The sequence below is a fragment of the Marmota monax genome, unplaced genomic scaffold, assembly GCF_021218885.2.
Source record: "Marmota monax isolate L192 unplaced genomic scaffold, Marmota_monax_Labrador192_F-V1.1 WCK01_AAM20220418_F8-fsc00163, whole genome shotgun sequence".
Lineage (NCBI taxonomy): Eukaryota > Metazoa > Chordata > Mammalia > Rodentia > Sciuridae > Marmota > Marmota monax.
In genome coordinates, this window is record NW_026693660.1 from 346,634 (window position 1) to 372,492 (window position 25,859).

The 25,859-nt window shown below is 44.8% G+C and overlaps 1 protein-coding gene and 1 pseudogene across 1 annotated transcript in view; both read left to right on the top strand.

Moving 5' to 3' along the window:
• The first annotated feature begins 10,170 nt into the window (after positions 1-10,170).
• Positions 10,171-11,502, top strand: LOC124103318 (C->U-editing enzyme APOBEC-1-like; annotated as a pseudogene).
• A 1,141-nt stretch (positions 11,503-12,643) lies between these two features.
• Bid (BH3 interacting domain death agonist) overlaps positions 12,644-25,859 on the top strand; it is a 43,788-nt gene continuing 30,572 nt past the window's right edge. The window contains exon 1 of the mRNA XM_046459852.2: positions 12,644-12,778. The gene's annotated coding sequence lies outside the window, so the exon portion shown is untranslated. The remainder of the gene's footprint in view (positions 12,779-25,859) is intronic.

Below are 25,859 nucleotides of genomic sequence, written 5' to 3' on the forward strand. Positions count from 1 at the left end.
AAAGCTAACCATTTTCATATAGGAGGGCACTCTGCTATAGGGAAACAGGATAGGAGGGGTCTGACATATAATAGAAAGACATATGGTAGCGGCTGGCTGTGTATCTCAGTGGTAGAACTCTTTCCTTGCATGTGCCAGGCTCTGGTGTCCATCCCCAACATTGTTTAAAAAAAAAAAAAAAAAAAAACTCAAGAACCTGACTGTGTGATCGTGGATGAAAAATGAGGAATCTACCTATTTCAAGCCAGAACTGTAATAAGGACATTAATGAACTGACCTGGGATAAGGCCTCAACAAACAGAAGTTTTTGAATGGTCCTGAATACAGTGCAGCCACCAGGGCCCTTTGGAGTCCTGAAAGATGAAAAAGGGCCTGTTCTCATCCAGGTATGTCCTAACCACCTTGCCTACCCAGCCCACCCAGCCCCAGGGAAGTTGTACTTTCCTGCTCCTACCATGTCTAGATTCAGAAAAGGATGAAGAACAACAGTTGGAGGCAACAGAACAATTTCCACCCCCTAGACCACTCATCCCAGCCCCCAGACTTCCCTCCCCAACTTCTCTCCAAAGAGCTCTCCAGGGACCCAGGGGGAGAACTGGGGAAAGCATTGACAGCAGGAGCTAGGCAAACTCTATGGCAACAGAGGATGCTAAACAGCCTCTTCCAGCTGAGTTTGGGACTGTAACCCAATATTTGGCAACTGAGGAGCACTTAGGCATAAATATATGTGGTCAAATCTTCAGGTTTCAAAATTCCAAGTGGCCTTGACTTTGAGAGCTGAACAAGGAATTTAGCCAGGGAAGGGAGCCAGTGGCCACTGTATACTATCGAAGCTGGTTTCACTACACTGGGAAAAGTGTCTGCAGTACCTCTTCCAAGCAGCCCTGTGGGTATCCTTGGTCCTATAGGTTCTGGGTGGTCCCTTATACCCCTCTAAAGATGAACCCATGAGTCTTCTCTTCCCCTCCCCAAGAATAAAATTCTTTACTGGAGGTCACTCGACCAAGAAATGAAATGAGCATTGGACCAGGAATCTGTTCTAACATCTGGCCCAGTTTGGCCACTACCTGATTGGCTGATCTCAGGCATGGTTCTCCAAACCTGTTTTCTACCCTTGAAATAGTGAAAATAACATTTACATCTCTGCCCCATAAAGTGGGGCTGAAAAGGGACCATCAATGTGGTCTGAATTTTGAGGGGTACTGTGGTTGCTGAGTCATACAGTCATGCCAGCCACCAGAGCCAAACATGGGTATCCCCTCCCTGTAGGCTGCCCCAGGATCTGCCCCCACCAAGGGACCTGCAACAGGAACCAGCATCAGCTGCTCAAGTTTGGTTTCCAGGAAATTTATGATAACATCTGGATCTCAGTGCAGTTTATAGGAAAGACAGGAAGTCGTGGTGTTGGGTTGGATGTGGGGAAAATCCGGCACAGGACAGAAGGTGATAGAATCTTCATGTAGGGAAGGCACACATCTCCTGGCCTTGATAACAAATCCTGTCACAGGTCCAGTTCTGCTTTGCATGAGGCTACAGGAATGGGAGAAACACAGCCCCTCATTCAAGGGACAGAGTCCCACTCTTGCACCCACTCACCCTGACACTGTGCACCTTAGAACATAATTCTGTATTTAGTGACTTGCCCCCTCTTTCTTACCATCCCTCACTCTAATAATTGCCATAGAGTACATTTAAGCCAGTTATAGCCACCCCAAGCCAGGCCCTCCCACTCCCTTCCCTTTACAAATAGGATTCTGCCAACAATCCAAAGGGCTGACTTCAGTAAGGGTAGGGACAAGATGAAGGATGGCAGATAGCACAGAACTCATGACTAGGTCATTCCTAGGGGCCAAATACTGGAGGGCCTATCTCTTTGGCAGAGTCAATCCCACTCTCCCCTGGGAAAGTTGTTTGCCCCTACTATGGCCTGTCTGAGCCATAGCCAGATGCTGGAAAGGTCTTTGCCTTCCAGAGCTTCTTTGCCTTAGAAGTTAGCCCTTTAAAGTGGCTCTGCTTTACTTCCTTGAAAGGAGCCTTACTATCAGCTATGGTTTCTGGCCCAAATAGAATAGCCCAAGAGGAAGGACTGCTGAAGGTAATTTTGGAAATCCCAGACTGGTCTGCTAGCTCAGTGCAGATGCTGAGTCACACAGGGCAGAGCCAGCTTCCAACAGCTTCCCCAGGGCCACACCCACCTTCCTACTTGGTAGCTCACAGAATGGGACTGGGCAGACTGCCCCTCCTTCCAGTCTACTCAGACAGCTCAGATGTATAGTGCTAGACATTACTTTTATCCCAGACTCTGAATCTCACCATCTCTTTCCTCTCCTCCATCAGGATTTGTTTGCCTTTCTTCTCAAGAGAGTTCTACTTTCCAAAACTCACCTATCCTTCAAGGTCCAGGGTTAGACAGAGTGGTGGGAAAGTACCTTGGAGGTTGGGGAGCTGGCTCAACCAGCCAGCCATTAAGGGATCCTGCCCCTACAGGCTGCACCCAGCCTCCTCCCAGGGGCAGGATAATGATCCCTCCCTCTCACCCACTTCTTCCCCTGCCTCAGGCACATTTCCTTCAGCCCTTTTCAGGCCACCCAGACTGGCCTTCTTAGACAGCAGGCACCTTACCCTCATTGTTTCCTGTAAACCCATGGTAAGAGACACTGGCCTGACTCTTCCTTTGAATCCCTTTGGATCTGTTTTGGATATGATGGGGGCCAGAGGGGGAGCTCTGGGAGGCTTACTATTTGAGTCTTGGAGGGTGCTGTGGTCTTTAGAAATGAGCCACCATCCTTCTGCTCTCTGCAACTTTGATGTTGGCTGAGAGAGCCTTGGGGGCCCAGCCCCCTGCCCTAAGACCTTGTAATAGTGAGCAGCTATGGAGATCTAAATGTAGGCAGTGCTCTGCACATGGCCCTGCATCTCTTCTGTCCCCTTGGCCCCCAGATGGTATATATGCATCTCCATTTTGCCACCCTGGATCTTGGGCAGAGATTGGCTGTCAGTTTCCTTCTCAGAGGTTAGAAGATGGAAGTGGCCAGGATAGAGAAAGCCTTGATTCCACAGATCAGAGGTCAGCTCAGTCTTAGGAGGAAGCAGTTGGGGGCTTGGAATAGAAAGGGGTGTCAGGAGATGGGCACTGGATTTGTCTCTGGGGAGGTCAGAGGCCCCACAGCAGGCCTCTCCACCTGCAGTTTGCAGGGACAAGATACTATAAAAGCAGGAGAGATTATGGACTCATTCACAGTCTGAAACAATATTCCAGCCCTGGGGCCAATTGTGAACAAGTCAACCCTGTCCCTGACTTCTTAGAACTCAGCCAACTAGCCAATGGAGTTCTGCTTCCTCCCCTCTTTTTTTTCAGATTAGCATTGTGATTAGAGGTCTTCTCTGTCCGACCCAGCTTTTTCCTCTCTTCTTTCTCAGGTATCACCTCCCTCCAACTTTTTCTCAAAGTCTGTTTACCAGAGGATACAAATGGCTACTTTTTTTTTCCAAGATCTTTTTCTTTTTTTTTTTTTTAATATCTTTATTTTTTAGTATTTGGCGGACACAACATTGTTGTTTGTATGTGATGCTGAGGATCAAACCCAGGCCGCACGCATGCCAGGCAAGAGTGCTACCGCTTGAGCCACATCCCCAGCCCCTCCAAGATCTTTTTCTTCTTCTTTTCCTTTTTTTTTTTTTTTTTGTACTGGGTATTGAATCCAAGGGCACTTCACCACTGAGTTACACATTCCCAGTCCTTTTTAACTTTTTTTATTTTTGAGACAGGATGTTACTAAATTGCTAAAGCCAGCCTCGAACTTGGTAACTTGCTGCCTCAGCCTCTGGAGAAACTGGGATGACAGGCATATGTGACCATGCCCAGCTATAATAAAGCTACTTCTATGCTGAAGTAGCTCTACCACTGAGCTACATCCCCAATTATTTTTTTTTTTTTATTTTTAAACAAGGAGCATGTTTATTGTAAGAGCAAAGGTAACAAAGTAACAGACTTCTCCCAGAAGCAGGGGAATCAATAGGAAAGTACTGATTTGTTCTTTTCATGGGCTTTGGCCCTTCTATCTTCTCCCCTTCCACACTCTCCTTATTATCACTCACTGGTACCCCATGTCCATGCATCTTAGTCTTTTTGTTGGACCTCCCCAACACTCATATCCACAAGCACTTTCGCGAGTTAGGCAGTTGACCTCATTGGGAGACCCTTTTTACTCTTTCTGTCCAGACCTGGACCTGCCCGTCCCTTCATCATTCACCATTCTGCCCTGGCTGCCCACGCAGTTCTAAATCTCCCTCACCTCAGCCTCCTGATTAGCTGGAACTACAGGCCAACATCACCACACAAGGTTCAAAGCCTATGTTCTCAGCTCAAGCACTTCACTGTTAAAACTGAATCCACACCAGACAAACCTCTGTAACCTTCACTTCAATGGCAACTTTGTCTGGAAATACAAGGTGTGGCCCAAATCTAAGCACCCATCCCTCTGGTAAGTTAGGCTGTCTCTTCCCCTCCATGCTCCCTAACAGGGAGCATGTTAAGAAGTATGTGCTAAAGTACACTTAACCACTGTTTCTGGATTTTCTGTTCCTGTGTTCACTGAGGGTAGAGGCCCAGTTCGGTGACTTAATAGATGCATGGTATTGTCCCAGTCTTTTTATTTTTTATTTAGAAACAAGGTCTCACTAAGTTGCCCAGTCTGGCCTTGACTTGGAATCCTCCTTCCTCAGCCCTCCAAGGTGCTGGGATTACAGCACATACAACATGAAACCCAAAGCACTTTTGTACAAAGAAGTTACTCATTGCTTACCATGGAAATGCAAAAACAAAAACATGGTGAGGTTTTTTTGTTTTGTTTTGTTGTTTGGTGCTGGGGATGGCACCCAGGGCCTCATGCATAGCAGGCAAATGCTCTATCACTGACATACACCCCCCAGTCTCCTGAGATATTACTTCTTAATTGGCCTAGTAAAAATTAGAAAATTAGATCATGCCAAGCACTGGTGAAGATGGAGAAAAATAAGACCATCAAGCCTTATTGTGGCAACATAGATGGAGTACAACTACTGAGGAGAGTGGCTGGTCTTACCTGCTCAGGTCCATCTCATGCCAGTAGTTCTGTTCCTGGCAGTCTGTTCCTAGATATCTCTCTAAAGAAATTTTCATTCAAGCTCCTAGTCCATGTTTGAGGATATTTACCTGAGAGTTATTTGTCACAACAGAAAGTTGAAGGTAATCTTGGGTTCCATACTTTGGGGAACAGATGTGTAAAATGTGGGAGATGCCCACAGTGAAGCACTCTGAGGCACTAAAAAGTAATGTAGCAACATAGAGGAATGTTACAAACAGTGCTGGAAGAAGAAAAAAATGATATCAAACATATTAATAGATGCCTTTGAAAAAATACCAGGCTATATACAAATAAACGATATGTGATGTGCAGGATGGTTCATCTTCCTCTCTGTTTCCACATGAAATTGAGCCAGATATTATTAGATGCATCTTCCTCAAACCAGTTTCCAGCCCTGAGTTTCCCTCTTTCCTTTCTTCCCCCTGCCCCCCCCTTTTTTTTGTACCAGGAATTGAACTCAGGGGCGCTTAACCACTGAGCCACATCCACAGCCCTATTTTGTATTTTATCTAGAGATAGAGTCTCACTGAGTTGCTTAGCACCTCACTTTTTGCTGAGGCTGGCTTTGAACTCATTATCCTCCTGCCTCAGCCTCCAAGATGCTGGATTACAGGCATGCGCCACCACGCCTGGCCTTTTTGTTTGTTGTGGTGGTGGTGGTGATACTGGGTATTGAACCCAGGGACATTACCAGTGATCTACGTCCTCAGTTCTTTTTATTTTTTATTTTGAAATAAAGTCTTGCTAAATTGCCCAGGCTGGCTTTGAACTTGCAATCCTCCTTCCCAGACCTCCAAAGTGCTGGGATTACAGGCACATGTACTGTACCCCATCTGAGTTATCTTCTTCACACAAGGACCAGACATCTGGATATCCATATTCTCAGCTCCCCACACTCAACCTTGAACATGAAAGAGCATAAACAGGGACTCCAAACAGAGCTGTCACCAAGCCCCTATGCTTTACCCACCTTACCACAACCTGTGTCTGTTGCAGATGTCACACTGGGAAAGGCTAGGCCTTGGTTCTCTCTTCCTAGAAGCTAGGTCTGTAGTGAGAACTGCCCTGAGGCTCCAGGCCCCCTCCTTGGGTTTTAGTGACTCAGAACTCAAGGAAGTACTTATTTACATTTACGGGTTTATCATAAGGATATTGCAAAGAAAACTGGGGTTAATACCAGATGAAGAGGTACATAGGGCAAGGTACAGAGGAGGGACAGAGCTGTCTCTGTACCTTCTTCAGGTACGCCACCCTGCAAGAACCTCCATGTGTTCAGTTATTGGAAGCTCTCTGAATCCTGTTCATTTTGATTTTATGGAGACTTCATTACATAGGCTTGTTTGATTAAATCATTGACTATTGGCAATCAATTCAACCTTCAGCCCTAAACTTGAGAGATGGGACTGAAAGCCCCAAACCTCTAATCCTGCCTTGGGTCTTTCTGGTGACCACCTCCACCCTGAAATCACCTAGGGACTACAGACTATAGGCAGGCATCTCATTAGCATACAAGATACTTATCAGTCTGGAAATTCCAAGGATTTTAGGAGTTCAATGTCAGGAAATGAGCAAAGACCAAATGTACACAGTATTTCACAACATCATAGGGCACAGGGGTAGGATTTGACCTTAGAGAGGGTGCACACCACATAGGACTTTGCAGGCTACTGAAAAGACAATGACTTTTATTCTATCATAGAGAATTTAAAAAGTGGAGTGACGAGTCAGGCATGGTGAATGCCTACAATTCCAGCTGAGGCTGAGCAGAAGGATCACAAGTTTGATGCCAGCCTGGACAAATTAGCAAGAAATTATCTCAAAAATTAAAAACAGGGTAGGAAAATATAACTCAGGGGTAGAGTACTTGTCCAGAATATGCAAAAATGAAACTCCTTCTAACAAGAATATGCAGCAAGGTCATGGGTTCAATCCCCAATACTCCAAGAACAAAAATTTAAAAGCATTAAAAAGTGGAGTGACAGGGGCTGGGTGATGGTGAAACTCAATGATAGAGCTCTTGCCTACCATATGCAAGGCCCTGGGATGATCCTCAGAACAGCAAAACAAAAAACATAAAGCGCTGGTGGCGCACACCTGTACTCCCAACAGCTCAGGAGGCTGAGGCAGGAGGATCACGAGTTCAAAGCCAGCCTCAACAACAGTGAGGTGCTAAGCAACTCATTGAGACCTTGTCTCTAAATAAAATACAAAACAGGGCTGGGGATATGGCTCCGTGGTCGAATGCCCTGAGTTCAATTCCCAATACCCCCAAAACAAACAAAAAACATAAAGCAACATAATCTGACCTCTTATAAAAAGAGAAAGAATGTAGGGAACAAAGATATAAGGGGACCTGGCCAGGCATGATGGCACACAGCTGTAATCCTAGTGGCTAGGGAGGCTGAGGCAGGAGGATACAAGTTCAAAGCCAGCCTCAACAAAAGCAAGGTACTAAGCAACTCATTGAGACCCTGTCTCTAAATAAAAAATACTAAGTTCAATCCCTAGTACCAAAAAAAAGAAAGAGAGGAGGGGGGTGGGTACCTGTTAGGAAGTCATTGCAACAATCCAGGAGGGAGAGGATGTGGCTTGGTGGCAGAGGTAACATAGCAGGTGTGCCAAAAGGAGGCTATGGAGCAACTTGGTCCATACACTGGTAGGAACGCAAAATGGCACCGCCATTTTGGGAAACCAGCACCGTTTAATGAAAATATCCCAGTCAGGCATGATGGTATATGCCTATAACTCCAGCTACTGTGAAGGCTGAAGCAGTTGAAAAGGAAATTTGAGGCCAACATGGGTAATTTTGTTAAACCTTATCTCAAAATAAGAAATAAAAAGGGCTGGGGATGTTACTCAGTGGTAGAGCACCCCGGAGTTCAATTCCCTGTACTGAAATAAATTAAATATCTCCCAGCTCTATGAACCAGCAGTTCCAACTCCTAGGTGTCTTACTCAAGACAAGTGAAAGCCTATGTTCACAAAAAGAATTTGTACAGAGTGATCGCGGTAGTGCTAGCCATGCCAGCTATATCTGGGAACATTAGGGTTGGTGAGCAGCATGTTCTTATGGAGACTGTTTCCACAATAGCCTGGAGCTGTATTTCACAGTACAGGAGGTCATGCTTGTCATGATGGCCCTCAGTCTCTGAACAAAAAGAAATTATGTTAGGGGGCTGGGATTGTGGCTCAGTGGTAGAGTGTTCGCCTAGCGCTGGTGGGACCCAGGTTCGATCCTCAGCACCGCATAAAAATAAAGGCATTGTGTTGTGTCCATCTACACCTAAAAACTAAATATTAAAAATTATTAAAAAAAAAGAAATTGTGTTAGGTGCCGTGATGTACACTTGTAATCCCAGCAACTGGGGAGGCTGAGGTAGGAAGATCTCGAGTTCAAAGCCAGCTTCAGCAACTTAGCAAGGCCCTAAGCAACTTAGTGATACGTTGTCTCAAAAAATAAAATAATGGGGTTGGGGTTGTGGCTCAGCAGTAGAGCGCTTGAGGCACTGGGTTCGATTCTCAGCACCACATACAAATAAGTGAAAATAAAAGTCCATCAACAATTTTAAAAAATATTTTAATTAATTAATTAATTAAAATGGGCTGGAGGATGTGGCTCAGTGGTTAAGCACCCCTGGGTTCAAGTCCCAGTACCAAAGGGTGGTGGGGAGAGAGGGGAAGAGAGAGAGAAATTACATTCTGAGCCCAATTTTTTTTTTTTTTTTTTGTGGTGCTGGGGATTGAACCTAGGGCCTTGTGCACAGGAAGTGAGCACTCTACTAAATGAGCTATAGCCCCAGCCCTTACCCCCCATTTTTTTTTTGAGAATTTTTTAATATTTATTTTTTAGTTTTCGGCGGACACAACATCTTTGTTTGTATGTGGTGCTGAGAATCGAACCCAGGCCGCACACATGCCAGGAGAGTGCGCTACCGCTTGAGCCACATCCCCAGCCCCGACCTCCCATTTTTTTAAAAAATATTTTTAGTTGTAGATGGACACAATACCTTTATTTTATTTATTTTTATGTGGTGCTGAGGATCAAACCAGTGCCTCACACATGCAAGGCAAATGCTTTACCACTGAGTTACAACTCTAGCCCCAGAGCCCTATTTTAGAGGGCAGAGGAGTATGCAATTTATCATTCAAAGTTCAACAACTGGAAGTGATGAGAGGAATAAGAGGAGAGTTGAGACTGCAAGAATTACTAGTTATATGCATTTGTTAGAAATTAAACTTCTTAGCAAGAGTATGCAATGAAGGCCCGAGGACAACTACTGGAGCATAACTCAGTCTGGGTGGTCCACATATGGTATTAGTAATGTACTTACAGGCCTAGACCTTGGGCCAGAAGTCATTTTTAGCTTATGTGTGCGGGTATACCAGGTGCAGAACAAAGGTGCCTGTCACTCCACCTTTCTTCTTTTGAGGACACAGTGTTGAGCTGGGATCACTGATGAAATCATTTGTTCTGTGAGCTCAGACATCCTAATGAGTATTATCCCCTCCACACCAGTCACCTGGGGAGGAAATGAATGTATTTGAATAAACCTGCTTTCATTCAACATTCCTAGATTGTCTCTTTGACACTTCAGTCAATTTAAACTGCACACAAAACCCAGAAGCTTCATTTAAAGTTAAATGATAAAAAGGGATAGGGCTGGGGATGTGGTAGCGCATTCACCTGGCATGCGCGGGGTGATGGGTTCGATCCTCAGCACCACATAAAAATAAAATAAAGATGTGTGTCCACCGAAAACTAAAAAATAAATATTAAAAAATTCTCTCGCTAAAAAAAAAAAAAAAAAGGGAGGGATAGGCATGTGGCTCAGTGGTAGCGCCATTTGTCTACCATGTGTGAGGCCCTGTTTGGTGGGGAAAAGACTTTCATAAATTTAAGCCATAAAATTGGGCTCTTTTTTTAATATTTATTTTTTAGTTATAGGTGGACACAATATCTTTATTTTTATGTGGTGCTGAGGATTGAACCCAGTGCCTCATGCATGCCAGGCGAGCACTCTACCTTTGAGCCACAACCCAGCCCTAAAGTTGGACTCTTAATGTGAAAATTGTGTGCTTCATCCTTTCTTTGTGTAACTGTAAAATTAATCTTTTTTTTGCTTTGACTTCCAGGAACCTCGCAGATAACCCCATTCAAAATATTGTTATTTAGGTCCCACCTCAGAGGCCATGCTTCTTTCCCTGCCATTTTTTAGCTTTTGGCTTCCTGTTAACTGTAGCCATGGGCCATACAATTCAATTTCACTGGAGCATGACTTTCTCCAGTTTCTGGACATAGACAAGGTGCCTTCACCCCACACATTCCAACCTGTGCCTTTTATCTTGAAGAAAATTTTCCAAGATCAAGAGACAGCAGCAACCACTGGGGTCTCCCAAGATTTATGCTACATGAAGGAGCTGGGTGTCCGTGAGAATGTGCTTCGAGTTCTCTCAGATCAAGGTCCTTCAACTGGTGATGACATTCTGAGGAGGAGAATTGAACCCTGGGAATTTGAAGTCATCTTTGACCCCAGAGAACTTCACAAAGAGAACTGTCTGCTTTACAAAATCAATTGGGGCACAAGCCACAATATCTAGCGTAACTCTGGCAAAAACACTACCAGTGTTGAAGTGAATTTTATAGAAAAATTTACTGCAGAAAGACATTTTTGCCCATCCATCAGCTGTTCGATCACCTGGTTCTTTTTCTGGAGTCCTTTTTGGGAATGTTCCAAGGCTATTAGAATTTTTGAGTCAACATCCTAATATGCCTCTGGTTATTTATATAGTACAGTTTTTTCAGCACATGGATCAGCAAAACCAGCAAGGACTTAAGGACCTCATTAACAGTGGTATAACTGTCCAGATTATGACAGACTCAGAGTATTGTTACTGTTGAAGAAATTTCACCAACTACCCACTAAAGAAGAAACTCACTGGCCAAAATATTCTCTTGATGTGCCATGCACTGGCTTTCTACTGCATCATTCTAAGTCTTCTACCTTGCTTAAAGATTTCCAGAAGATGTCAAAATCAGCTTACATTTTTCATCCTTACTCTTCAAAATTGCTATTACCAGACAATTCCACCCAATATCCTTTTAGCTACAGGGCTGATACAGCCTTCTGTGACTTGGAGATGAATAGAATGATTCCCGTATGTACTGTTTTAAGAACAAGCAATGGTGACACACCAAGAAATGAGTACCATTAAGAATCTAGAAATTGGGGCTGGTATGAAGCTTAGTGGCAGAGCACTTACTTGGCATATACAAGGCTCTGGGATTGATCTGCAGCACTGGAGAAAAAAAAGAGAGAAGAATACAGAAATGTTCAGAAGCAGCATTATCATGAATTCTTTAACTTCCTGCCATATTCCAAATTACCCTAAAACTTCATATCTTTTGTTTTAAACTTTGTATCTTAAAGCAATAAATATTTATTGTCACAAAAATATTGTTACTTATTCTTCTTTTAAAAATATTATTTTTTAGTTGTAGTTGAACACAATACCTTCATTTTATTTATTTATATTTTTATGTGGTGCTGAGGTTCGAACCCAGAACCTTGCACGTGCTAGGTGAGCACTCTACCATTGAGTCACAATCACAGCCCCTTTTATTTATTCTTTAATTATGTGGATATGCAATTCTGAAAAAGAAATCAAATTGCAGCCTAAATTTAACAAATTAGTTCATTACATAATTCTTACTATAATAGTTTTTATTCCTTGTGAAATGAATGTCTCAAAAATTTTCAGAAAAATTGAAAAAAACACAAAGGCAAAGAAGAAAACCTATGGGGTTTTATTATCCCTATGTAACCATGTGTTTTTTTCCCTTTCATTCTTTTTTTTTTTTCCAAATTCATTTTCTATCCTGTGTTCCCCGGTCTGATACAGCAACTTTCTTGGTCCTATTTGCTTCCTCATTCTTTTCAGAAACTTTTTGTTTGTTTCTGTTTCTCTTTTGTTGGCATTACACGCAGTTGTTCTTTGAGGTGCGCCACACCACAGTCCTGTCCCATAAGTGGGAACTATCTGGACAAGGGGACTGGCAAGTGGCTGGACTAGATTATCTGCACCCCACAGGGCTTTGCATCTTTTCCTTTCTCCCTGGTTCCTTGAGAACTGAGAACTGCCACCCCAGAGGTTATCCCAAAATAGCCTGGGAGGACTCCGAAAGCAGTTCCTCACCAGAAGCCTTAGGAATTGTCCTGGCAACGTTGGAGTAAGTGGCCAAATTTGACAGCTATAACAATTGTTTGAAGGTGCCAACCCTGACAAGAGATGAGTGAAGCCAATGTCATTTTCATTGCTACCAATTTTTGTGCCGGGCCAGAGTCAGGCCCGTGGCAGCCCTTGTGGCGGGACAGAATCCAGGATTTGGAGACCTCCCCAGCCGGCTCGGGATTCCCCTTTCTCGCTCACTCCCAGCCTGGTCGGTGTTCAGTTTCCCCAGAGGCAGGCGGGAGGCGGGAAGCCGGAGGCGCGTCGGAGGCGGGGCGGCGCGGTCGGAGGCGGGGCGCCGCGTGAGGGCGCGAGGGACGGAAGCTGGTCATCCGGCCCGCGTCCGGGCTCTCTCCGTGCGCTTTGGGGACTTTGCCTTGGTGCGGACGCGCCCTGCGCCCGAATTCCCGCGCGGCGTCTGTGTGGTGAGTATGCCTTGGCTCTTGGGCGCCCGGCCCTGTGTTCCCCGGGCGGCGCCATCTAAGGGGTCTCCACCGAGCTCAGGTTGGGGCACGCCGCCCGCGCTGTCCTCGGCTTGGTCTCAGGCTGTCTGCGCCTTGGGTCGGGACCAGGGGAGGGCTGGAGAGGCGCATGCCTCAAAGTGTTTCCCGGAGCACTCCGCCGCCCTGCGCCTGGCATCGGGTGAGAGCCCCCAGCCCGGACGTGGGTCCGCCCCGCCGCCAACCTCGTTTCTGCCCAGCCCCTTCGTGGGCGGCCCGCACACGCGGGAGCGCGTCCCCTGTAGCCCGCCCGCCCCGCAGCAGGGGTCCTGGACAAGGTAGCGGAACCCCGTGTTCTCTTCTGTGGCCCAGTGGTCCTCCCTTTGGGCGGCGGTACTGGCTTTGTTGTCTTCTCTTCATGTGGACGTCGGCGGGGCGGGCGGGCCGCGCCCCTCACCCGCAGGTACTTGAGAGAGCGGGGAGAGGCGAGGCCACAGACACCTCCGCCAGGGTTCCGTGGACTGTTCAGCCCCGGCCATCTCTAGAGATGAGAAAGCTAACAGGAAGGACAGGCTCTTGCCTCACACCTGCTCTGTGGCCGATCCGGAACCCCAGCACAGATGCAGACCTTGTACTCCAGTCCAGAGCACTTCCCCTATACTTGCTGGTGCCTCAGAGTTCAGAGCTCCATGGTTCCACAAACGTGGCGGGAGTGGCAGCCCACAGGGCCGCTTGGAAACCCCAGAGAGTCCTGAAACTCTCACCCACCAAGGAGCTGGGCTAGCAAGGGTTTATTCATTCATTCATTCACTCATTCAACAAATATGAATGTGCAGCTGGTGCTGGGGTCAGGAGAGAGATGGCCGTGAGGGGATAGACTGAGGAACACAGGGAAGGGCTCTGTAGCTCTGCGCCTTCTTGGCCGGGATTAGCTTTCATGTGGCAGACCTGGGGATCCATCCCAGAGCCCCTGACTTATCTCATGGCTACACTTGACCAATCTTCTGAGACATCTTCAAAGCCAGTAGTAGCTCAGCTGACCTGCTATGGAAGAGAGCTAGTGGAAGCTGCAAAAAGGATATGGTTTTTCCACATTCCATCTCCACCCGGTCAGGGCACTTGGCAGGCTCTGAGATGGGGAGGGCTTCCTGCGCTGGGGCTTTGCCATCTTGGGACAGACCTTGAAGACTGCCTGACATTCCCTGGGAGTCAGCCATGATTTTGTCTGGAAGAGAATGTGGTCTGGCAGCCAAGGGTAAATAGGAGAGAGAGTGAGCACCAAACTCTAGTGAGGGGGACCTTCTTGGGAAGATGACGCATGCCAAGCCTTACCTGCAACCAAGTGTTGTCCTTGCCTCTTCTGTCCCTCCTGACCAGGGATGGAATGGGAGTAGGGTCAGCACTTAATAGCTGAAGTTTAAAAGCAGCCATCTTGGGCTGGGGTTGTGGCTCAGTGGTAGAGCACTTGCCTAGCATGTGTGAGGCACTGGGTTTGATCCTTAGCACCACATAAAAAAATAAAGTTGTAAAATCTAAAAAAAAAAAGAAAGAAAGAAAAAAGCAGGCATCTCACTTGGGATTGTTTTCCTGAGGAACAAAGTGCTGCCTCAGGAATGGAGACCTAAGACTGCGGGGACATGTTCCTATAATTAATTGATCTGCAGTAGGATAGGACTGGCAAAGAAGGCCAGACTATTGGGGCTCTCTGAAGGATGAATAAGGGCATGGTTTTCCCACAGGAGTCCAGGCTGTGCAAAGAATGCCTGGGGAGGAACACTTATTTGCAAATGAGTATAAATGGGCCTTGCAAGGAGCCCCAGCCACACCCAGGCCTTTGGACTTTGAAGGAAGGATGAGGACCAGGAGGAGGATGGAGGTTTGATGATGGAGCCTTCTAGGCCAGCATTCTCAGCCTTGTGAAAGGCAATGAATGATATTCCCTTCTGTCCTCTTTCTAGCAAGGTGGAGGGGTTGGTGACCAAATGAGAGTCTGTAACCATCAGTTTTCAAGGACAGGCAGCCTTCTTACTCAGGGACTGAGTGAATCATGGTGGTAATACCAAGAGTGCTGGCTCTGAAGTCAGTCTGCAAGGAGCTGGGATGTAGAACAGTGGCTGCTGGAAGCACATTCTGCGGTAGCATCTCTGGTCAGGTTGCAGCTGTGAAGGACAGCACAGTTCTGCAGTACCCCTGAGGCCAGCTGATATGTCTACCCCTGCTCATCTCATCTGGTCTCCACAATTAACAGCTCCTTGGCTAGCCCACCTGGCTGGTCACTCCCAGAGGTCACATGTATCCTTGTTTAAAGCCACTGATAGATCTAACGAAGACAGCTAACTGAGGCTCAAAGGGTGGGGGATGTAACCAACCATAACATACAGAGTACCTGATACACAGAGGATATATTTGTAAGTTTTTGTTTTTGTTTTGAGTTGAGGTCTCTATGTTGTCCTGGCTGGTCTTGAATCCTGTGCTCAGGTGATCCTCCTGCCTTAACCTCCTGAGTAGCTGGAACTATAGGCAACTTCCACCTCACAATGCTATATATGTTTATTAGTTAACTTATTTAGGCTTTATAGTAATCAGAGATTAGATTAGCATCATCATTCTTCAGATGAAACAGATAAAAAGGGGTTACATAATTTGCCCAGGGCCACAACTGAGGGATTCAGACTCCAGGGCCCTAATTATAAACATTGCACCACATTGTCAACCTCCAAGGCTTCTCTCTGTTCTGCTATTTAAATGCAACCTACTTACCTGCACACCTTCATGCCCTCATGCCTATTAGACATTCAGGGGTGAGCGGCAGAGAGAATGACCATGACCTGTAGTCTTTTTTTTTTTTTTTTGCTGGAGATCATCAGGGCCTGGGACATGCTAGGTAAATACTCTACCACTGACCTACCCCAGCCACCATGCCTTTCTGTGGACTCCTCTCTTGCTAGACCTTAGGAGGCAGACAGGCCTCTGAAGTTACAGCTAATGATGTGTGTGAGAGAGGACTCCATTGGTGGAATTTTTACCCAAGAACTACCCTGGCAGATTCCCACAACTCTCTACCTGCAACTCTATTCCCCCCCCCCCCACACACACACACTTTTTTCTCTGTCTACCTCTGTTGGTCTAAATGGTAATGTTTTAAATAAAAGGCCATCTCAGTGAATCTCAAGCAACCATTTCTGGAAGTGTTTCTGCCTGAAAATTGATTGCTTGCTTGGCTTTATGGGTGTTGTGCCTATAATCTTTTCTGAAAAACACACACCAACTAAGAAAAAGAGGAAGAGCTGGGGTGTGTCTCAGTGGTAGAGCACCAGCCTGCCTGGCATGCCTGAGGCCCTGGGTTCCACCCTTAGCACTGCAGAAATAAAGAAAGAAGGAAATGGAGGGGGCCAAAGAAAAGGAAGAAGTGTTTTATTTAAATTACCCTCCACTATCAGTATTACAAATGGACTTCCTTGAATTTTGTGAGCTTTGGAGGGAGAGAGTTTTTTGTTATTGTTTTGTTGTTTGTTTGTTCTGTACTGGGGATTGAAACTGGGATGCTCTATCACTGAGCTACATCCCAGCCTTTTTAGCTCTTTTAATTTTTTTTCTTTTTTATTTTTGAGACAGGGTCTCGCCAAGTTGCCCAGACTTTTCTTGAACTGGCAATCCCCTCCTGAGTAACTGGGATCATAGGCTCCTGTAGGGAGGAGGAGTTTTGAAGGGTAAAAGACTACATCTGGACATAGACCAGACTTAAAGAGGGGGTTGGTTGCTCTTAGGTATGCAGAATAACTGGAAAGACATTCTGCCCTAGTGAAAGGGTGTGGGTTCTCATGGCAGCTGTGGCTCAGGAGTGGGCAGCACAGCAGTGTGGCAGCTGCTACTGGGGAGATCCCTGTCGTCTGGGTCTAGTGCTCAATCTGCTTTGATGTCCAGGTCATCAAGGAACTTTCTGCAGAGCTTTCTGCCTGGACTTGTTCATCTAGATTGGATCCCCCAGCTTGCAGTTAATCATCCATGCTGATGGCTATGCTGGTGACCAGCAGAGCAGGTTGCCATCTACCATAGGATTGGGTTCCTTCCTTATTTGCTTACCAGTCCTCTTTCTTCAGAGGAAGGAAGTCAGTACTGTGCTCTGGGTGGGTGGGTGGGGGTAGGCTGGCCTTTGAGGTTCCAAATGCAACATATGGGTAGATGAGCTGGAACAATCCAATTTGTCTGATATGGACCCTTGACCATGAGCCTTTATCTGAGGCTGCTACTGGAGTCCTAGGCTAGAGGGTTGAGGGTCCCAGCAAATCAGGTTTAGCCACCTGCCCCACAAACCAAACAGAGGAGAGGAACTTGAATCAGTGTAAGTGCACTGGGAAGACAAGAGGACCCACATCCTTAGCCCTACCTTTAAGGGGATGACAGTTAATTCAGGGTTTTATAGAAAGGGGAACGAAGGCCAGACATGGTGGCTCATGCCTATAATCCCAATGATTCAATAGACTAAGGCAAGAGGATCACAAGTTCTAGGCCAGCCTGGGCAAATGTTGTAAGACTCTGTCTCAAAAAATAAAAAGTGCTGGGGGTGTAGCTCAGTGGTATGGCACCCTACTAACAAAAAAAGAAAAAAAAGGGCAAGAAAGTGGGGTTTGTATAGCTAGAGGGTTTGCACATCTGACAAAGAAGGTTCGTCTTATTACCAGAGCCCTAGGAGAGATACCTGACTCCAGGAATTCCAAGATCCAAAAACCAAACAGAAAAGGTAATGATAAAAAAAAAAAAAAGAAAGAAAGAAAGAAAGAAACTTTAATCAAATGACCATATTGGGAAGGCAGAGTCACATGCTTCCTGATGCTCACATGAACTTTAGGTTTAAACAGAGGAAGAATTGGGCAAGGGCAAGAGTTATACATATTCAAGCAGCCTTAGTTAAACTATGGTCTGGTTATTTTATTTCTGGTTCTATGAGGTGGCTCCGACTAAGTCCTTGTCACTTGAGGAAGCCATCTCCATTTGCTGCTCAGGATATTTATCTATTAAGTGATCCTGGAAGGAAGCAATTTGGTGCCCATGAGACAATTGTTCCTGCTTAGGGGAGGGCAGTTACATTATAGGGTGACTTGCCTGTAGGGATCTACTTTACCTGGAAAGTGTAGGGAAATGACTGGAATCTTCTAGGCACTCCTCTAGGGTCCTAAAAGAGGGTATCCCCACAAATCTTACCTCAGTCTTGAAGGGGGATGAGATAGATTAGGTAAATTTAGGGCTATTACTAGTTTTTATATGAACATTCCTTAAATGATTATGAAGAGCTGAGCAGATCACAAAATTGAAGGTGATAAAGGAAACAGATATGAAATGAAGGCAGAGATGCCCAACTTTACCCTACTTTTAGTTACCGGTTGAGCATCTGCAGGTCTAAGTAAAGTTGCCTAAGTTCCTCTTATAATCTTGGACAGGCATGATCTGGTCCATTACATTTGGATTGGTCAGTGAGGGTCTTGTCAGCAATAAGAAAGTTACTGTTTTTTACTAGGAAGGGGAGGAGGGGTTCTACTCATCACAAGATATTTATCAATCAGACCTATTCCTAGAATCCAAGGTGACTCAGAGCAGAGAAGACACATGCAAAATGGAGGCAGAGTTGCCAAGTTTTTAATCCTATTTTTAGTTACTAGTTACCCACTGAACATTTACAGGCAAAAGTGAAGAATCTTAAGTCCTTATTACACTGCCAGCAATAATGTTCTTTTGTGTGTGTGGGGGGGTACTGGGGATTGAACCTAGAGAGGCTTTATCACTGAGCTATATCCCCATCCTTTTTCATTGTTTATTTTAAGACAGGGTCTTGCTAAGTTGAGTATTTCTTTGCTAAGTTGCTGAGGTTGGCTTTGAACTTGAGATCCTCTTGTCTCAGCTTCGCAAGTTGCTGGCAATACAGGCGTGACAGCGCACCTGGCTACAATAGTATTCTTGTATTTTTGTTATTAGGCATCTCTGCATCCATATTCCATTTAATTTGCATGAATATATACAGATACTCCTCATCTTACAATGGGGCTGTGTTCCACTAAACCCATTATTATTGGGGTAGAAGGTTCTACTGCACATCACTCTACTAAAGCTCTGGAGACAGAAGTTGCTGGAAGAAGACAACCTTCAAAGCTAGCATTGAGGAAGAAAGAGATAATCTTTTCTGTGTCAAATCTCTATGTTCATTAGGGCTTAAGGGCATAGACAGCATTTATGAGAAGAAAAAGGGAGTTCAGTGGGACAAAAAGCAGGAAATCCACGGGGCTCCCTCTTTCAAAAGCATCATCTCCTTCACTTGGATTCTTGGAGTTGCCTCCTTATCACATCCAAGGGAACTTTTGGAGCCTGCCTGGCTGGTGATGCATACCTGTAATCCCAGTGACTCAGGATTCAAGTTCAAGGTGAGCCTGGGCAACTTATTGAGTCTCCAAATAGAAAATAAAAAGGGTTAGTCCAGTGGTAATTCTGGGTTCAATCCCCAGTACCTTTAAAAAAAAAAAGACTCCCCAAATCATTATTGTACCATCATAAATTAAAAAATGGTTGTTAAGTTATAAAGGCATTTAATTTACCTGACCTACCAAACATCCTAGCTTAGCCTAGTCAACCTTACATGTGCTCAGAACACTCATGTTAGCCCACTGTTGGGCAAGATCACCTAACACAAAGCCTGTTTTATAAAAAAGTATTGACTCTCTCATGTAATTTATTGAATATTACACAGAAAGTGAAAAGTGTAATAGTTGTAGGAGTACACTTTTACACCAACCATCAGAAAGTGGAAAAATAAAAGTTGGGACAGTCTGTATTTTAATTCTTACATTAATTCTGTGAAGTTCTACAGTTGTGTCCATTAATGGTAATGTGCATCCCACATGGATAAGCGTTGAGGTGACTGTAGCCCTGAGCCCAGAACATGTCCCAAGAGCTCCTACTTGAGTCTCTGTCCTCCAGAGCCAAAAAGAAGGGGAAGACCTTCTTCGAGTAGCATTTGGGGACCTTTCTGTTTTTCCATTTGGTCCCCACAAGGCAGGAGGTGGTCCTTTTTGCACATGGGGAAAGTGAGATTACATTGCAAGTTCAAACCAAACAGGACCTGTTTACCTTTAGAGATTCTGTTCTGGGCTTGAAAGACCTGAGCCTCTTAACATGCATATGATCTCAGTGGGCTTCTCTGGGGTTCAGCTGTTTCTGTAGCTCGGAGCTGGCTGAGGTCAGAGTGGGAGGACTGAAGATCCATTAAGATTTGAGAGCAGCAGGAGTACTGGATAAGACTAGGGACTCAGAGCCAGGAAGGGAAGCAGGGTCCAGGGGCATTTGGGGCTGTGGCATGAAGGTGAGGTGAGGTGGTAGGCATGTGTCCTTCCTGGTAGACAGTCTGGGAGAGTGAACTAGGGCTGAGGAACTCTGATCCTGTGAACATAGATGTCTCAAAAATCTGTGTGCCTCAATTCAGCACATAAGCCAGCTGGGAGAATGAGTCACTCCCCACGCACAGCCTCAGCTCAGCCAGTGTGTTATTAACATAAGTCAGATTTGGCATCAGAGGGGGCTGGAGAGGCTCCTGCCTTGGGCGTTCATCTCCTTGGAGACAAGGAACAGGAAGCCACTGTGGGGTTCAGTGGGTGAACCCTAAGCTTTGAGTTCTGGGAGAGTCACTGCATTAGGACTATCTGCTTTCTTCCAGACTCAACTGCCTCTACATGTGTGTGTAGGAGGTAGAGGGAACACAGCCAGGCTAAGCACCATCTGGGGACTCTGGAGTCCATCAAGGCAAGCCCTGGTGTAGTGGAGGAGATAGAACAATCTTTCTTTCTTTCTTTTTTTTTTTTTGTATTGGGGATGGAACACAGGGGCACTTGGCCATTGAAACACATCTCCAGCCCTATTTTGTATTTTATTTAGAGAAAACAGGGTCTTACTGAGTTACTTAGCACCTTGCTTTTGCTGAGGCTGGCTTTAATCTGGAGGTCCTCCTGTCTCAGCCTCCCAAGCCGCTGGGATTACAGGTGTGCACCACCACACCTGGCAAGATAGAGCAATCTTGACTGAAATTTCTCTAGAAATTCTAGCAGGCTCTGGAGACCACTTGGCCCGCAAGGGTGTACAACCTCTGAAATGCCTTATTTTCTCTCCTGGGGATCCGTTAGGAACCTTGGAGATCTCTTACCTCCAAAATCCTTACCTGGTCTACTAGGGAGCTGAGTTTGGGGCCCATGGTGGGAGACCGTCTCCAGAGACATCTGTGAGATGACTGTGAAAGCTGCATCTTTTTATGTTCTAGTAATCTGCCCCATTCCCCCCCACCCCTGCACCCTGATGTAGGTCTTTGACCCCTTTCACAGTGGAGGAAAGAAATTTTTCTGCCAGAGCTTGGGAGGCAGGAGGATTGCTGATACCCATGCAGGCCCTTCTGTCTACGCCAGTTGACTCCCTTGTTCCTTGCCAGCTCTGACTAAGCACAGTGTGGGTAGCAGCCCCCTGTCTGTTTGGGATATGTGCTGTGCTTTATCCCTGGCAACATCCCATTTTCCTCCATAATTAAGCTCTAAAAAGAAGATAAAGAGAGTTCAGGAACAAGGTAGTAGGACAAAAGCTCATGTAGACATTTTAGAATGGCCTCTGGGACATCTGTCTCCCTCCTTGCTGGCCTATCTTGCCCCATTCAGTGTCTACAGGCCTTTTAGAAAACTCAGGGCCTGGAAGCAGGAGATTAGGTGTCGGAGGGCTTTAACATTCAGAATGCCTGACTTCTGTGGGCCTGGTGGTGCCAGAGACACTCATGAAGGGATGTTCCAAATTACCTGGTAAAGAGGCCCCTCCTTCCTTATGCTACCCTCCCTCAGCTGCTGTATGTATGTATGTATGTATTGCAGTGTTGGGGATTGAACCGAGGGCCTTGTACATGGCTAAGCAAGCATTCTACCACGAGCTCTGTGAGCTATACCCTCATGTCTGAGCTATACCCTCAGCTCTTGGCTGCTGTTTTCTTTCTTTGTTTTTATTTCTTTTGTTACTGAGGATTGAACCCAGGGTGCTTAATCTCTGAGCCACAACCACAGCCCTTTTTTTTTTTTTTTTTTTTTTGAGACAGGGTCTCTCTAAGTTGCTTAAGGCCTTCACTGAATTGCTGAGGCTGGTCTTGAACTTGCAGTCCTCCTGCCTCAGCCTCCCAAATTGCTGGGATTATGGGCATGTTCACTATGCCTGGCACAAATTAATTGTTTTCTTAATTTCTGGATTGTTTATTGTTAGTGTATAGAAATACAATGGATTCTGAAAATGCTTATATCCTACAACTTTTCTTTACTCATGTTTTAGTCCCAATAATTTTTGGTGGATTCTTTGGGCTTTTCTGTATATAAGTTCATGCTGAATTAGTATGTTTAACAGCTTCCCCATTGGTTCCAGTTGCAGCCAGAGTTGAAAACCAGTGGGTGATTAGATAAGTAGTTCCCATGCCCTTGAAAATGAAGTGGGGGTGGCGAGACAGAGTAGAAAGAGATCATTTGCATTTCTAAGGAATGTCACTAGTGTCTGCAGAAAAGACTCCAGGGCCTGGGAGCTCAGACTAGCCTAGGTACAAAGGAGTTGTACTGGAGTTGTACTGGACCATTGCTCTTCTTTCCTGTAAATTTCAGTTTGACTGAGTGATTGGAAGTGTGGCCTACCTCATGGGTATTCCTGGGGTGAGAGTGTCAGCAAAAACCCCTGACCAAACTGATAAGTGTCAATACCCAAAGGAATAAGTCAGCCAGTTAGGCAAACTGTGGTCCTAGAGACCATGGAAAGGAGAAGTCTAGGTCTGTGAGCACCCAAAGGCTTGAGGGTCACCCCCACAAAGGGCAGAGGTTGTCTTCTTGCCCCTCTGTACTGTTAGTTTTATATCCATGGAAGTGTGTACTAGAACTAGCAGGCACCTAGTAATCCTAGAATGGTTGAAGCATCCTATTGATTCCTTCATTAATTAATTAGCTAGATGAAATCTCTGACACATATCATTTTGTCATTTTATATTTGTATCAAAGTCAAGGTTTCACCTTTTTTTTTTAGTTGTAGATAGATACAATGCCTTTATTTTATTTATTTTTATGTGATGCTGAGGATTGAACCCAGGGCCTCACACATGCTAGGCAAGAGCTCTATCACTGAGTCACAGCCCCAGCCCACTTTATTTTAAACTACCCTTTGGCAGTTTTGAAGGTCAGCCACTGAAAAGCTTACTCAGTGGATCCACCTGGTCCTAGGTGAATTCCAAGCAACAGAAGAACTTTGTTGACTAAGAAGTTTGTTGACTAAGTTTCTCTTTGGGGCCCCACCCTTCAGTTTGTGTTTTGTCTTGGTTTTTGTTTATACTTGGCATCCCTTCCCCTCCCCCTCCTTCCCCCTCCTTCCCCCTCCCTCCACTCCCTCCACTCCCTCCACTCCCTCTCCCTCCCTCCCTCCCTCTCTCTCCCTCCCTCCCTCCCTCTCTCTCCCTCCCTCTGTCTCTCTCTCCCTCCCTCTCCCTCCCTCCCACTCCCTCCTTCCTTCCTCTCCCCCTCCTTCCCCCTCTTTCTCTCCCTCCCCCTCCCTCTCTCCCTTTCCAGTTGTGGGGATACAATCCACAAGTATACATTTTATTTTATTCTACTTGCTTTCCCTCTACCTTAAACTTATACAGGTTTACTTAAATCCGCTAACATTAATCCTTTTTGGGGGACCCAGTGATTGAACTCAGGGGTGCTTAACAACTGAGCCACATCCCTAGCCCTTGCTTTTTATTTAGAGACAGGGTTTTACTAAGTTGCTTAGGGCCTTGCTAAATTGCTGAGGCTGGCTTTGAACTCACGATCCTCCTGCCTCAGCCTCCCAAATCACTGGGATTACGGGCATGTGCCACCATGACCAGCTAACATTACTCAATGTTTAACATTACAAAAATTGTAAAATTGGGCCTGAGATTGTGGCTCAGTAGTAGAGCACTTGCCTAGCATGCATGAGGCACTGGGTTTGATCCCAGCACCACATAAAAATAAACAAAGGTATTGTGTCCATCTACAACTAAAAAATAAAAAAAAATTAAAAAAATTATAAATTTGCATTTAGTTAAATTAAATCATTCATGCTTTGACTTTAATTATTTTGGTTCTGGGAATCAAATACTGGAACTCATGCATGCCAAGCACCATGCTCTGTCACAGGCTGCATCCCCCACCCTGACAATTGTTTTTATTTTAATGGTATTGAAAGGTAAAGCTTTAGATAACTTAAAAACTGAATTGAGTTAATTAATGAGTTGTCATATATCCACATAATTTATAATACAGAATACCAAAACATTGATTATCAGGCATAACTTTTAGACTTTGGGTTTTGTTTGTTTCTTTTAGCACTGGGGATCGAATGCAGGGGCACTTTAACACTACATCCCCCGACCCTTTTTATATTTTTTATTTTGAGACAGGGCCTCCCTGAGTTGCTTAGGCTAGCCTTGAACTTGTGATCCTCCTGTCTGAGCTTCCTGAGTCACTGAGATCACAGGCATGTGCCACCACACCTCGCACTTTAAAACTTTTTAAAATTTCTAAACAGGTTATATCTCTGGCTGGTGTTAATGAATGTACTTTTCACTTAAAGAAAACATAAAAGAAGGAGCCGGGGTTGTGGCTCAGCAGTAGAGCACTCGCCTAGCATGTGCGCAGCCTGGGTTCGATCCTCAGCACCACATAAAAAATAAATAAAGGTATTGTGTCCAACTACCTAAAAAATAATACTTAAAAAAGAAAGAAAGAAAGCATAAAAGAAGCCTTCGTGGTGTTGTACACTTCCAATTCCAGTGACTCTGGAGGCTGAGACAAGAGGATCACAAGATCAAAGCCAGCCTCAGTAACTTAGACCCTGTCTCAAAACAAAACAAAGAAGGGTTAGGGATGTGGCTCAATGGTTAAACACCCCCAAGTTCAATCCCTGGTACCAAAAAAGGCATAAAAGGGACGTGTAGCTATAAAAAGTTGTGTTCATAAACATCTGCTAAAATGCTTGTATGTGACAGATAGCTCTCCAATTGTCACCTCCCAGTTCATTAGAACTATTATATCTATTTTTTACTTATAATAATTAGTTATAACTAGTATGGAATACAAAAATAGTTGTGGATATGCTTTTATTTTTTCAAAGAAATGGGGTAGTATATTTCTTCCAATTTCTTGGTTTCCAGATCTCTTTACACATAAAAATTAGGAACCAAAAACCTTTTAATTAAGTGGGTTTTATCTATTAATATGTTAAAATTAAAACAAAAATTTTAAATGCTTATTAAGTCATTTGAAATGTATGAAATTGCTTGTTAGCATAAATATTTTAAACAGTAATTGTATTTTACAAAACAACATTTTTATTGAGAAGAACAGCATGGTTTCATGTTATTTTGCAAATTTCTTAAATATCTGGGTGAATACAAGACATCTAACTTCTCAGACTGTTGTAATATCCATATCTTCCAGCCTCTAGAAAACTCTACTATGCCTTTGTGAGAGAAATAATGTTAATATTGTTGTGAATTATTTATTTATTTATTTATTTTTGAGATGGGGTCTCGCTATGTTGCCCACATTAGTCTCAAACTTCTGGGCTCAAAGGATCTTCCTGCTTTAGCCTCTTGGTTAGTTTGGACTACAGACGCCCTGCACTCAGTTTATTACAGAATACTTTTGACCTGATAGATTCTCTGAAAAGGGCCTCAGATACCCTCTCCTAAAGTGATTTCCCAGTGTATACCATAATACAGGGGGACAAAAGTAGAGGCCAGAACCTGAAAAGTGATTATCATGATAGTTTATTACACCTGAGTCTGAAAAGAAGCTATGAAATACGTCATCGCTTGCTTGCTTTGGTGTTTACTTTTTTATTTTACTCATTAATGCCTTCACTTCAAAATGAAAGATTATTCCTTACTTTATCCATAATCCACCAGGATAACAGAGACTCTGTATGGCCGAATGTTGACTTTGTTATGTTCTTGATTTTTTTTGTTTTTTAAAGGGGAAAAACAAAGAACAAAGGTTCATCACTT